The following is a 13,424-nucleotide window of genomic DNA, read 5'->3' as shown; positions in this document are numbered from 1 at the left end:
ACATTCACATGGAAGGGAGGAATCCCAAAAGGAGAAGAGAGAGAAAAGGAGGCAGAATATTTGAAGAAATAATGGCTGAAAACTTCCCAAATTTGATGAAATACTTAAGTATAAACACACAAAAAACTCAAAGAACTCCAAGTAAGATGAACTCAAAGAGATCCACACCAAGACTATAATCAAACTTTCAAAAGCAAACACACACACAAAAAAAAACAAACAAACAAAAACAAAAGCAAACACAGAATCTTGAAATCAGCAAGAGAGAAGCAAATTATCACATACAAGTGATCTTCAATAAATCCAGCATGTTTCTCATCAGAAACTTTGGAGCCAGAATACAGTATGTTGACAAAAATACAAAAGACAGACAAGATGACAGGGGAGGGGAGGGGAGGGGAGGGGAGGGGAGGGGAGGAGAAAAAAACCTGTCAACCATAAGTCCTGTGTGTGGCAAACTGTTCTTCAAAAGTGAAGGAGAAATTAAGACATTTCCAGACAAACAAAAGCTAAGGGGCCACTAGACCTGTCCTGCAAGAAATGCTTGAGATTCCTACAAGGTAAAATAAAAGGACACTACACAGTAGCTCAAAACCATATAGAGAAATAAAGATCTTAATATAGATAAATTAAGAATATATATATATATATATATATATATATATATATGTATATAGGCAAATATATGGGCAATTATAAAAGTTAGCATAATTGTGTTAGTGTAAAAGCTAAAATTACTGTAACTTTGGTTTGTAACTCCAAATTTTGCTTTTTATATAATTTAAGAGTCCAATGTATTTAAAAGAATTATTAGTTTATGTTTTACATACAAAATGTATAAAGATCTAATTTTGTGACAACAACCAAAAGGGCTGGGGACAGAGCTATAAAGGAGCATAGTTTTTGTTTGTTATTGAAGTTAAGCTGGAATGATTTCAAGTTAGACTATTATAACTGTAAAATGTTAAATGTAATCCCCATAGTAACCACAAAGAAAATAGCTACAGAATATACATGAAAGGAATGTAAACATTTCACTACAAAAAAAAAAAAAAAAAAAAAATCAGCTGAACAGAAAAGACCATGTAATAACAGAAATGAGAAATTTGAAAAGGGGGTGCCTGGGTGGCTCAGTTGGTTAGGCATCCAACTTTGGCTCAGGTCATGATCTCCCAGGTCATGAGTTTGAGCCCCGCATCAGACTCTGTGCTGACATCTCGGAGCCTAGAGCCTGCTTCAGATTCTGTGTCTCTCTCTACCCCTCCCCCACTCATTCTCTGTCTCTCTCTCTCTCTCTCAAAAATAAACATTAAAAAAAAAAACTTTTTTGTAATAAACTTAAAAAGCCATAAGGCATATAGAAAATAGCACAATGACAGAAGTAGGTCCCTTCTTATCAGTAATTATTTTATATGTAAATGGATTAAACCCTCCAGTCAAAAGACAGACTGGCAGAATGGATAAAAACACAATGATGTCAATTAATGCAGAAAAAGAATTTCACAAAATTGGACACCCTTTGATGATAAAAAAACATTAAACAAACTAGGAACAAAAGGAAATTATCTCAACGTACCAAAAGCCATATATGAAAAACCCAGAGCAAACCTCATACGCAATGATGAAAGACTGAAAGACTGAAAGCCTTCCCTCTAAGATCAGCAACAAGACAAACATGCCCATTTTCACCACGCCTATTCATCATAGTACTGGAAGCTCTAGCCAGAACAATTAAACAAGAGAAAGAAATAAAAGGCATCCTTGGAGTGCCTGGGTGGCTCAATTAGGTAAGCATTGGACTCTTGATTTAGGCTCAGGTCATGATCTCATGTTCATGGGACTGAGTCCCATGTCAGGCTCTGTGCTGACAGTGTGGACCCTGGTTGGGATTCTCTCTCTCTCTCGCTCTCGCTCTCGCCCTCTCTCTGCCCCGTCCTTTCTTGTGAATGCATGCGACTGTGCTCTCTCTCTCAAAAATAAATAAACATTTAAAAAAAAGAAAGAAAAGGCATCCAAATTGGAAAAAAGTAAAATTATCTCTGCAGGTGATATGATCTTCTACATAAAAATACCCTAAAGATAATCCTAGAAAAACTACTAGAGTAAGCGAATTCAGCAAATTAGCAGGATACAAAGTCCAACACACAAAAATCAGTTGTATTTTCTGTACACTATTAATGAATAATCTGAAAAGGAAATTACAAAAACAGTTCCAGTTATAATAGCATCAAAAAGAATAAAATTCTAGGGGCGCCTGGGTGGCGCAGTCGGTTAAGCATCCGACTTCAGCCAGGTCACGATCTCGCGGTCCGTGAGTTCGAGCCCCGCATCAGGCTCTGGGCTGATGGCTCGGAGCCTGGAGCCTGTTTCCGATTCTGTGTCTCCCTCTCTCTCTGCCCCTCCCCCGTTCATGCTCTGTCTCTCTCTGTCCCAAAAATAAAAATAAAAAACGTTGAAAAAAGAATAAAATTCTAAAAAAATGAAATGAAATAAAATAAAATAAAATAAAATAAAGTAAAATAAAATTCCTAGGAATCAACATCACCAAGAAAGTAAAAGTCTCATACAAGAAAACTATATACTAATTCTAAAAGAAATTAAAGAACACATATATAAATGGAAACACATCCCATGTTCATGGATTAGAACACTTAAAATTGTTAAAATGTCAATACTTCCTTGGGGTGCCTGGGTGGCTTAGTCAGTTAAGCATCCGACTTTGGATCAGGTTTTGATCTCACAGTTTGTGAGTTTGAGCGCCACATCAGGCTCTGTCCTGATAGCTCAGAGCCTAGAGCCTACTTCAGATTCTGTGTGTCCCTTGCTCTCTGCCCCTCCCCCACTCATGCTCTATTTCTGTCTCTCTCTCTCTCAAAAATAAACATTAAAAAAATTTTTAATAAAAAAAGGTCAGTATTTCCCAAAGTCATCTATAGATTCAATGCAATCCCTTATCAAAATCCCAATATTTTTTTTTTTTTTTGCAGGAATGGAAAACCCATCCTAAAATTCATATGGAATCTCAAGGGACCCTAAATAGCAAAAACAATCTTTTTTTTTTTTTCAATATATGAAGTTTATTGTCAAATTGGTTTCCATACAACACCCAGTGCTCATCCCAAAAGGAAAACAATCTTGAAAAAGAAGAACAAAACTGGAAGATTCACATTTCCTGATTTCAAATCTTAGCACAAGCTACAGTAATCAATACAGTTTGGTATTGGCATAAAGACATACTTATAAACCAACGGAATAGAATAAAGAGCCCAGAAATAAATCCTCACATCTATGGTCAAATGCTCTTTGACAGGATGCCAAACCTTTCAATGGGGAAAGGATAGTCTTTTCAACAAATGTTGCTGGGAAAACTAGTTATCCACATGCAAAAGAATGAAGCTGACCCTTACCTAACACCACATACAAAAGTTAACTGAAAATGAATCAAGGACCTAAATGTAAGTAAGACCTAAAACAATAAAACTCTTAGAAGAAAACATAGGACAAAGTCTTCATGACATTGGATTTGGTAATGATTTCTTAGGTGTGACACCAAAAGCACAGGTAAAAGAAGAAAAAGTAGACAAATTGGACTTCATGAAAAATTTAAAAATTTGTGCATCAAAAGACACTATCAGCAGAGTAAAAAGGCAACCCACAGAATGGGAGAAAGTATTTGCAAATCATATATCTGATATGGAATTAGTATCCAGAATATACAGAAAACTCCTAAAACTCAACCTCAAATAAAACAAAAACAAAAGCAAAAAAAAAAACCAAAAAACCAAACCCCAATTCAAAAATGCGCAAATGGAGAAGCAAAATGCGGTCTATACATACAATGGAATATTATCCTGCCTTTAAAGAGGAAGGAAATTCTTTAATATTCCATAATATGTATGAAACTTGAGGACATTGAACCAAGTGTAATAAACCAGTCACAAATAGACCCATACTGTATTATTCCACTTACGTTAGGTAGTAAGAGTAGTCAAAACCATAAAGACAGAAAGTACAATGGTGGTTGCCAGGGACTGAGAGTTGGGGAAAATGGAGATTTATTGTTTAATGGATAGAGACTTTTAGATTTACAAGATGAAAAGAGTAAGGGGGATGGAGATGGTGGTGGTGTTTGCACAATAATATGAGTGTATTTAATACCACATAATTCTTAACTTTAAAATGGTTAAGATGGTAAATTTTGAGTATTTTGTCACATTAAAAAAGAAGTGGGGAGAAAAAACCTGCACAGGGATGTTTACAGCAGCTTTATTCATAATTGCCAAAATGTGGAAGCAACCAAGATGTCCTTCAGTAGGCAAATGGATAAACTATGATGCATCCAAACAATGCAATATTATTCAATACTAAAAAGAAAAGAGCTCTCAAGCCGTGAGAAGACATAGAGGAAACTTAAATACATATTATTAAGCGAACCCGGTCTCAAAAGGCTAAATACTGCATGATTCCAACTATATGACATACTGGAAAAGACAAAACGATGGAGCCAGTAAAAATATCAGTGGTTGCCAGGGTTTGGGGTACAAGAAGGGATGAATAGGCAGAGCACAGAGGATTCACAGAGCAGTGAAAATACTCTGTATATTATAGTGGTAGATACATTTGTCCAAAGCCACAGAATGCACAAGCCCAAGCATGAACCCTGAGGTGATCTACGGACTTTGGGTGATTATGACGCGTCAGTGTAGGTTCATTGATGGTAACAAATGTACCTCTCTGGTGGGGGATGTTGATAATGGGGGATGTGTGTGTGAAAGGAGATATATGGGAAATCTCTGCACCTTCCTCTCAATTTTGCTGTGAACCTAAAACTGCTCTTAAAAAAAAAAAAAATTAAATTAAATTAAATTAAAACAAGTCAAAAAAGGGCACCTGGGTGGCTCAGTTGGCTAAGCGTCTGACTTCAGCTCAGGTCATATCTCACGGTTCATGGGTTCAAGCCCTGCATCAGGCTCTGAGCTGACAGCTTCAGATTCTGTGCCTCTCTCTTTCTGCCCTTCCCCTGCTCACGCTCTGTCTCTCTCTCTCTCTCCTCAAAAATAAATAAAACATTTAAAAATTTTTTGGAAATAAAAAAAGTTATATATAGATGTAAGGATTTATCAAAGTTTTATTTAAAAATTCATTTCAGGTGTGGCGCCCGGTTGGCTCAGTCGGTTAAGCGTCTGACTTCGGCTCAGGTCATGATCTCACAGTCCGTGAGTTTGAGCCCTGAGTCGAGCTCTGTGCTGACAGCTCAGAGCCTGGAGCCTGTTTCAGATTCTGTGTCTCCCTCTCTCTCTGACCCTCCCCTGTTCATGCTCTGTCTCAAAAATAAATACATATTAAAAAAAAAAATTTTTTTTTAATTCATTTCAGAATGAAACATGAAATAATCCTTTTAAAGGAGTGTTGTCAGAATAATTCCCTAGAGGGGTGCCTGGGTGGCTAAGTTAAGCATTTGACTCTTGATCTTGACTCAGGTCACGATCTCACAGTTCATGAAATCAAGCCCCTCGTCAGGCTCTGTACTGACAGCACAAAGCCTGCTTGAGATTTTCTCTCTCTCTCTCTCTCTCTCTCTCTCTCTCTCAAAATAAAGTTAAAAAATAAAATAAAATAAAATTCCCTAGAGCTTTAGTTTTAACCCTTCCTGATAGTATACCTCTATTTAACGTCACTTTAACAAACTTCCATACTTGTACATATTCATTATAAATTGGTATTCCCATACTTTTATGTACTTTATAAAACACAAAAATAGAAATTAGAGGATGAGTTTAAAATAAGGTACAAAAAATTCTAGTATTTTCTTCCCACACCCCAACGAACTGTCATACACTCCCCTAGATGCATGTGCCCCACCATGGAAACCACCCTTCTAGGCCATAGGGGAGAGAGAAATGAGCCCTGGCCACAGGCCACTGGCCAGTGGGAAACCCAGGAAGCGAGGAGAATGGAGGAGAAGGGGCAGGAAATGACTGTACTGCTGCTGAGTACCTTAAAACTCTGCAGTTTATGTACAGGCTATAACTCCTACAGGACATGCTTCTCCCCCTCCTTTCCTCTCTGTCCCTGCACCCTACCCAGGTGATCAACATAGAGGTGAGTCGCTCTTCTCTATTCCCACAGAAATTTCAGTCTGTCCCTTGTCCTCGTAGGAACTTTTGCCTCCTTCTAGGCTGCCCTTGGTGATCACACATGATTGGAGTTCACCTGGACAAAGATGCTGAAGAGGTGAGGTATGAATACGACTTACCCACACTCCTCCCAACACAGCACCTACAGCCTGGTTTGGGACAATACTGGCATTTATTAGGAAAATAGGTTAGGCCAATCAGGGTTTTCTAAAACACACTTCTGTCCCCCAACATCTTCCACTACTCTTCTCAAAAAAGAGACTCTAGTCTTAAGACATTAGTCCTGAAAAGCAAGTATTTTCTTCCTTAGGCAGGGATTATGAACAAAATTCCACTAGAACTTTTTTGAAGAACAGGAGTCTATTTCAGTGTCTCTCTTTAAAGAGCTATAACCTCATAAGCACAATACAAAACCTATCCAAACTTACAGGGGTGCCTGGGTGGCTCAGTCAGTTAAGCATCCGACTCTTGATTTCCACTCAGGTCATGATCTCATAATTCGGGAGATCAAGCCCCCACATCCAGCTCCGCACTGACAGCTTGGAGCCTGTTTAGGATTCTCTCCCTCTCTCTATGCCCCTCCCCACTTTCAAAATAAATAATCTGAAAGAAATACTCAAACTTATAAACATGCACATACTTTCCTTTACTCTAAGGAAAAATGAACAATCTAATCTGGTTCTTCACCAAGATCCTCTCAACCCTAAAATTCTGATTTTGTGTGAGGTTTTGCACGTGAATAGAATGGCAGAGTCCAAATGTCAGATTTATTCATTTTGTAGGAATGTGGTGAAAATATAAAACTACAGTGCCGAGAGGCATCTTCCTCACTTCCCCCTCACCCCCAGCCCTTTGAATTCCACCACAAATCGATGAAATGGAATCAGAAGCCACAGATTAACTATGATGTAACCGAATCTCTACTTCATTTTATTAGCCTAAGCCCACCGTGCAAAAGTGCTTGAACACCCTTCAATGCATGCATGAAATCGTGGAAGATGCAGAATAAGAAATGACAAGGTTGTGGTTTTAACATATCGTAAACAAGCTTGTCCATGTTTCCTCACGAGATGAGTCATTACCTCCAGTAAATGCAGTGATATATGCCAAGCCCCTAGCAAATGCCTAGCACACAGCGGGCTCTCTACCGCCTTATGGTAAAGAATCACAAACAGACCATTACTATGTACAAACAGAGTACGTCAAATAAGAAATCTTCTGGCGGTCCCCACTCTCTTGACCCACCCAGAAAACACAACAAGGATGTTGGCTTGAAGTTGGCGCTGCATTAAATAGGTTGGGTTAGAGTTTCTAAGAAGGCAGGTATTGAGCAGGAGTCACCCGCAGCCTCCTCCCGCAAAGGAATGCTTGGAGAAGAGCCAGCACAGAAGTGAGAGAGAGCGGAGGTAGCCCAGTATTTCTGACCACCATGCCTTCTTATGGAACCAGAGGGACATTTCCCCATCATTTGGAGCCGAAAGACATCTTTAGGACAGAATGGACAAATGAGTGGCTCACCAGCTAACCAGCACCAAGCTGATGCGACAGAGGAGGGAGGGCAATAGATAAAGCTTATTAGATGGATATGCAGTAAGATAGAGGGATACAACAGAAGGGGATTAATGGCTCAGAGAATTTACATTCATAAACACAAAGCACATGTACTGGGGTAGGAAGGGGGTGAATAACAGCACCCATAGGTTACAGGCTGGGGTGTGGGTTGAGGGAGGACATAAACAGAGGGCAAGCGACTTCATCAAAATCCCAGGAGGGAAGGGCACACTTCTGTAAGAGAACAGAGCTGCCTGTAACATGAAAAGGGAATGTAGACTGAAACTGAAGACAGAATAGCAGAAGGCAACTTTGTGTTCTTACTACATCTGAACTTCAGCTTACTTCAGTCTCCCAAGGCCTGTCTTGTGGGTCAACCTAGATCTTGAAGGCTGAGCCTTTTACATACCTGTGGGGAGTTCTCATATGCACTCTGGCCCCCTTTCGTCACTGTGGGCCACACATGACATCAAGAGCCCTTGTGATCAGCCACCACGTCTCAGTCCCTGCTCAGTATTTATCCTTCTGCTCAGGATGAGAACTCCTGCCCATTCAGAGGTATCTTTTCTTCCTTCTGCCATCTACTGGTGGAAATGAAAATTTCATATTCTCCCCCCAGACTTCCCAATAGGTTAAGTCTGAAAGCTCATTTAGGTAATACTTACTTATTTGCTGGTAGAAGAGATTTTTCCAAAAGAAAAAATATATATTATGGTTCAATCATTCATTCAGTAAGCACTTCCTGAATGAATAATATGCAATTATAGACACACACACACACACACACAGTGTATATAGTATCAAGAGCCGAGTCCTGAAACCAAATTTTGCTTGACCCCTTATGTGCTATGTGACCTGGGCAAGCTACTTAGCTACTCTCCATCTGTAATCACAGTAACAATGATAATCATAATGGATAACACGTATTAATCATATGATAAGCCACAGTCTACCTCACTTAAACCTCACAACCCGGTGAGGAAGGTATATCGCTATCTGCATTTCTTCAGGTAAGACTGAAACACAAAAAGGCTGAAAAACTTGCCCACAGTCCCAAAACTCTTAAGGAGCAGATTTCACAGCGTGCCCTTACAGCTTATAATGGGAACAATAATATCTACCTTTCAGGATTATTCAAGGAACTAGAGACAACACATGTAAAATTGCCAAGAGTATGTTCCAGAAAATGACAGATATTGAACAAATGCTGTGTGCTGGGACCTATGAGATGTTAAAATTACATCCACAAATAAGCCATGGTCCCTGCCCTCTAGACAAGCATAATCACAACACAATGCTAAGACAAATCCTGAATTTACCTAAGGCTGAGTTCAGCAAAAACAGCATCTGACTTTTTTCTTCAGTGTTGTCTTCCTGGTACCCGGCACTGTAGCTGGGATACAGCAGACACCGGAAGGGAGGGAGACAACAGAATTTAAAAACACAAAACACAAAAACTAGGTTCAAGACTCTGTGAGGCAGATAGGACGGATGATCTTATTTCCATGTTAGCGAAAAGAAACTGAGGTTCAGTAACTCCCATGAGGTCACATAGTAACAGTCAATAGGTCTTTTGACTAACATTTTGCCTATATACTCTGTTGCATTCCCCCATCCTTCTGGCTTCTTCCAGCACCAACATGGCACCCATAGGTTAATGAAAATATCAGGTGGAGGGATAGCTTGTAAACAAAAACTTCCAAGAGTATGAGCAGACATCAGGGCCCACATCCTAGAGATTACATGGTCCCACATGAGCCCATTTTCTTCCTGTCTGTCTTCCACTTGGCATAAACCAGCTCTTCACTCTAGGGTAGGCTGTTCAGTGCTACTTCCCAGAGTTCGAGTTTCTGTAGTTATTTTTAGCTGGAGTTTTAGTGCATTCCTGGGACAGGTGAGGCATGAAAAGGAATGTGGGTGTGGGTAACCCTTGAATCTCTAGTGCCAAGGTCTGAGTCTCTTGTCATTCCAACTAAACAGATGACTCACACCCTGACTTATTATCTGCCCTGAGGCTTGATTTCACCTTAAGAAGTGTGTGGATTAAAACTTCTTGTATATTCTCTAATTTCAAGATCTTGGAACATTTTTTTTTTTTTTTGATGGTTATTTAGAGACAGGGGCAGAGAGCATGTGTGTGCATGCACACAAGCGGAGGAGGCAGAGAGAAAGAGAGAGAATTCCAAGCTGTGAGAATCGGACGCTTAACTGAGCCACCCAGGTGCCCCAGAACATACTTTCTTGATGTTATTTTGTTACCTGCTTTTGATAACACGGATGCCTTCACTTTTCGTAACCAATGCCACAGGCTGTGGTTCTTTCTGATCTCCTTTTCCAGGGCTTTGAGGGAGCTGGGGTAGACAATCTCTGATTTAGACTTTTGGATATTATCTACAGATAGAAAACTACCTGGAAAACATTTGGCTGTAAGCCAGATAGTTTTATAGAAGTCAGACAAGTTTTAGGATATTTATCACATCTTTCAGGGACTAAGAAACAATAATCATAACGTAGTTGAGTCTAGACCCCTCTTGGCAACCACTGGAATCCCTTCAGAGCACCCTTAAGTTCCAGAGTGCCTGGAATTCTGGACCTGCTTTAAGCCTGGAATAGCCTACCCAACTAAAACCCTATCCCGGGACCCTTGCACCCCTTCCTAAGGCAGAGATATTTTCCTCCTCTCACTGTAGTTCTGGACAGAGGAAGTAAAACCAAGTTAGCTAGTATCATGAAGCCATGATACAACGAATGTAAAGTGGCTTCATGATTCAGGTGAGAAATAAGGGGGAAATTTTCTCTGGGCCAGCATCACATGACTATCACAAGCTATTTCCTTTATTAAGGCATACAAATTAGGCACACCTGGGTGGCTCAGTCGGTTAAGCCTCCAACTCTTGATCTCGGCTCAGGTCATAATCTCATGGTTCATGAGTTGGAGTCCCAAATTGGGCTCCGTGCTGACAGCTCGGAGCCTGCTTGGGATTCTCTCCCTCTCCCTCTCTCTGCCCCTCCCCCACACATGCACCCACATGTGCTAAGTAAATAAATAAACATTAAAAAAATTTTTTAATTTTTTTTAAGTGTATTTTTGAGAGAGAGAGACAAAGAGAGCACGCATGGGTGAGGGGCAGAGAGAGAGTGAGACAGAATCCCAAGCAGGCTCCATGCTCCGAGCTGTCAGCACAGAGCCCAACGCAGGGCTTGAACTCACAAACCGTGAGATCATGACCTGAGCTGAAGTCAGACTTAACCAACTAAGCCACACAGGCACCCCCTCTCAAAAATATTTTTAGGCAAGGGAATTAAAAGCAAAAATGAACTACTGGGACCTTATGAAGATAAAAAGCTTCTGCACAGCAAAGGAAACAACCAACAAAACTAAAAGGCAACCAACGCAATGGGAAAAGATATTTGCAAGTGACACATCGGACAAAGGGCTAGTATCCAAAATCTATAAAGAGCTCACCAAACTCCACACCCGAAAAACAAATAACCCAGTGAAGAAATGGGCAGAAAACATGAATAGACACTTCTCTAAAGAAGACATCCGGATGGCCAACAAGCACATGAAAAGATGCTCAACGTCACTCCTCATCAGGGAAATACAAATCAAAACCACATTCAGATATCACCTCACGCCAGTCAGAGTGGCCAAAATGAACAAATCAGGAGACTATAGATGCTGGAGAGGATGTGGAGAAATGGCAACCCTCTTGCACTGTTGGTGGGAATGCAAATTGGTGCAGCCGCTCTGGAAAGCAGTGTGGAGGTTCCTCAAAAAATTAAAACTAGACCTACCCTATGACCCAGCAGTAGCACTGCTAGGAATTTACCCAAGGGATACAGGAGTACTGATGCATAGGGGCACTTGTACCCCAATGTTTATAGCAGCACTCTCAACAATAGCCAAATTATGGAAAGAGCCTAAATGTCCATCAACTGATGAATGGATAAAGAAATTGTGGTTTATATACACAATGGAATACTACGTGGCAATGAGAAAGAATGAAATATGGCCTTTTGTAGCAACGTGGATGGAACTGGAGAGTGTGATGCTATGTGAAATAAGCCATACAGAGAAAGACAGATACCATATGGTTTCACTCTTATGTGGATCCTGAGAAACTTAACAGAAACCCATAGGGGAGGGGAAGGGAAAAAAAAAAAAAAAAAGGAGGTTAGAGTGGGAGAGAGCCAAAGCAGAAGAGACTTAAAAACTGAGAACAAACTGAGGGTTGATGGGGGGTGGGAGGGAGGGGGGGGTGGGTGATGGGTATTGAAGAGGGCACCTTTTGGGATGAGCACTGGGTGTCGTATGGAAACCGATTTGACAATAAACTTCATATATTGAAAATATATATATATATATATATATATTTTTTTTTTTTTTTTTTTTTTTAAGGCATAAAAATTAGATGTGGGAATTGTTTGCAATTAGGGGAGGGAGAGAGGTTGGTGGGTTATTTTGAAGCTCTGTTTCTTAAATCAGGAAAGCAGAACTAAGGGATTAGATCAAGAAGGAAACAGAAGAAAGGCCAGAAACACCCTTCCTACTCATGAAACTAGAGCCTCTGGTACACTGACTGCAAAAATAATTTACATTTCATTTAAAAGAATGTCATTTTAAACTTCTATACGTCTACCCATCTTACTATTTCTGAAGACCTACCTTCTGTCTTTTCTCCACTTTCTTTGTAATCAACTCTATCTGCCATTTCTATTCCACAATGCAGTCTTAAACCCCAAAGAATATAGCAGTACAGAAAGATGGTCTGCACTGGATTAATAATCTCCCCCTAAAATTTGTGTCTACCTAGAACTCCAGAGTGTGACCTTATTTGGAAATAGGGTCTTTGCAGATATAATTGGTTATGATGAGGTCACACTGGATTAGGGTGCACCCTAAATCCAATGACTGGTATCCTTAGAGGAAGGCCATGTAAAGACACAGACACATGAGGAAGAAGGTTACATCGAGAGGGAGGCAGAGATTAGAGTTATGTTGCCACAAGCCAAGCAACACCAAGGATTGCCAGCAACCACCAGAAGCTAGGAAGAGGCAAGGAGTCTTCTCTAGAGGTTTCAGATGATGCATGGCCCTGCTAACACCATCTCAGACTTCCAGTTGCCAGAACCGTGAGCCAATCAATTTCTGTTGTTTTAAGCCACCCAGTTTGTAGGACTTTGTTATGGCAGCCCTAGGAAACTAACACACATCTTGATGAGGGTTTCAGCAGCAAGACTTCGCAACATTACCTTAGAGGATAAGGGAACATGAAGAACAGATCTAAATAATAGCACAAACTCACAGCTCTGTCCTCATTTACTAACAGATCACATTCATTTATTTCTGTGCCTCCTGTCCTCCATAGTAATATCTTTATTTGTTCTGTGTAGGACTCTAGCTTACAGTCTGGACCTACTAATATGCCTAAAGATGCATCATCCACGTTTCTTTGCTTAGTATCCTATCGTCCCATCCTAGCAAAGCATAATTACATGTATACTTTAGAGACAACAGCTAAGCTTTAGAGCAGTTTTTAACCCTTTCAGTCTCCCCAGAAATAGGCACATACTTCAGGGGTCCACGGACCCTATGTGAGAGACTCCACTTTTTTAGAAAGTTCAGACACCTTCAGGATAATTCCAATCTCTTCTCCTTACCCACCACCCACACCCCAATTCAATGTCAACTTGCTTCTGAAGTCCTCCAATGAATGACAACAGCAACCCTCC

Source organism: Panthera uncia, chromosome B4 (genome assembly GCF_023721935.1).
Source record: "Panthera uncia isolate 11264 chromosome B4, Puncia_PCG_1.0, whole genome shotgun sequence".
NCBI lineage: Eukaryota > Metazoa > Chordata > Mammalia > Carnivora > Felidae > Panthera > Panthera uncia.
Note: the sequence above shows the minus strand (reverse complement) of the source record.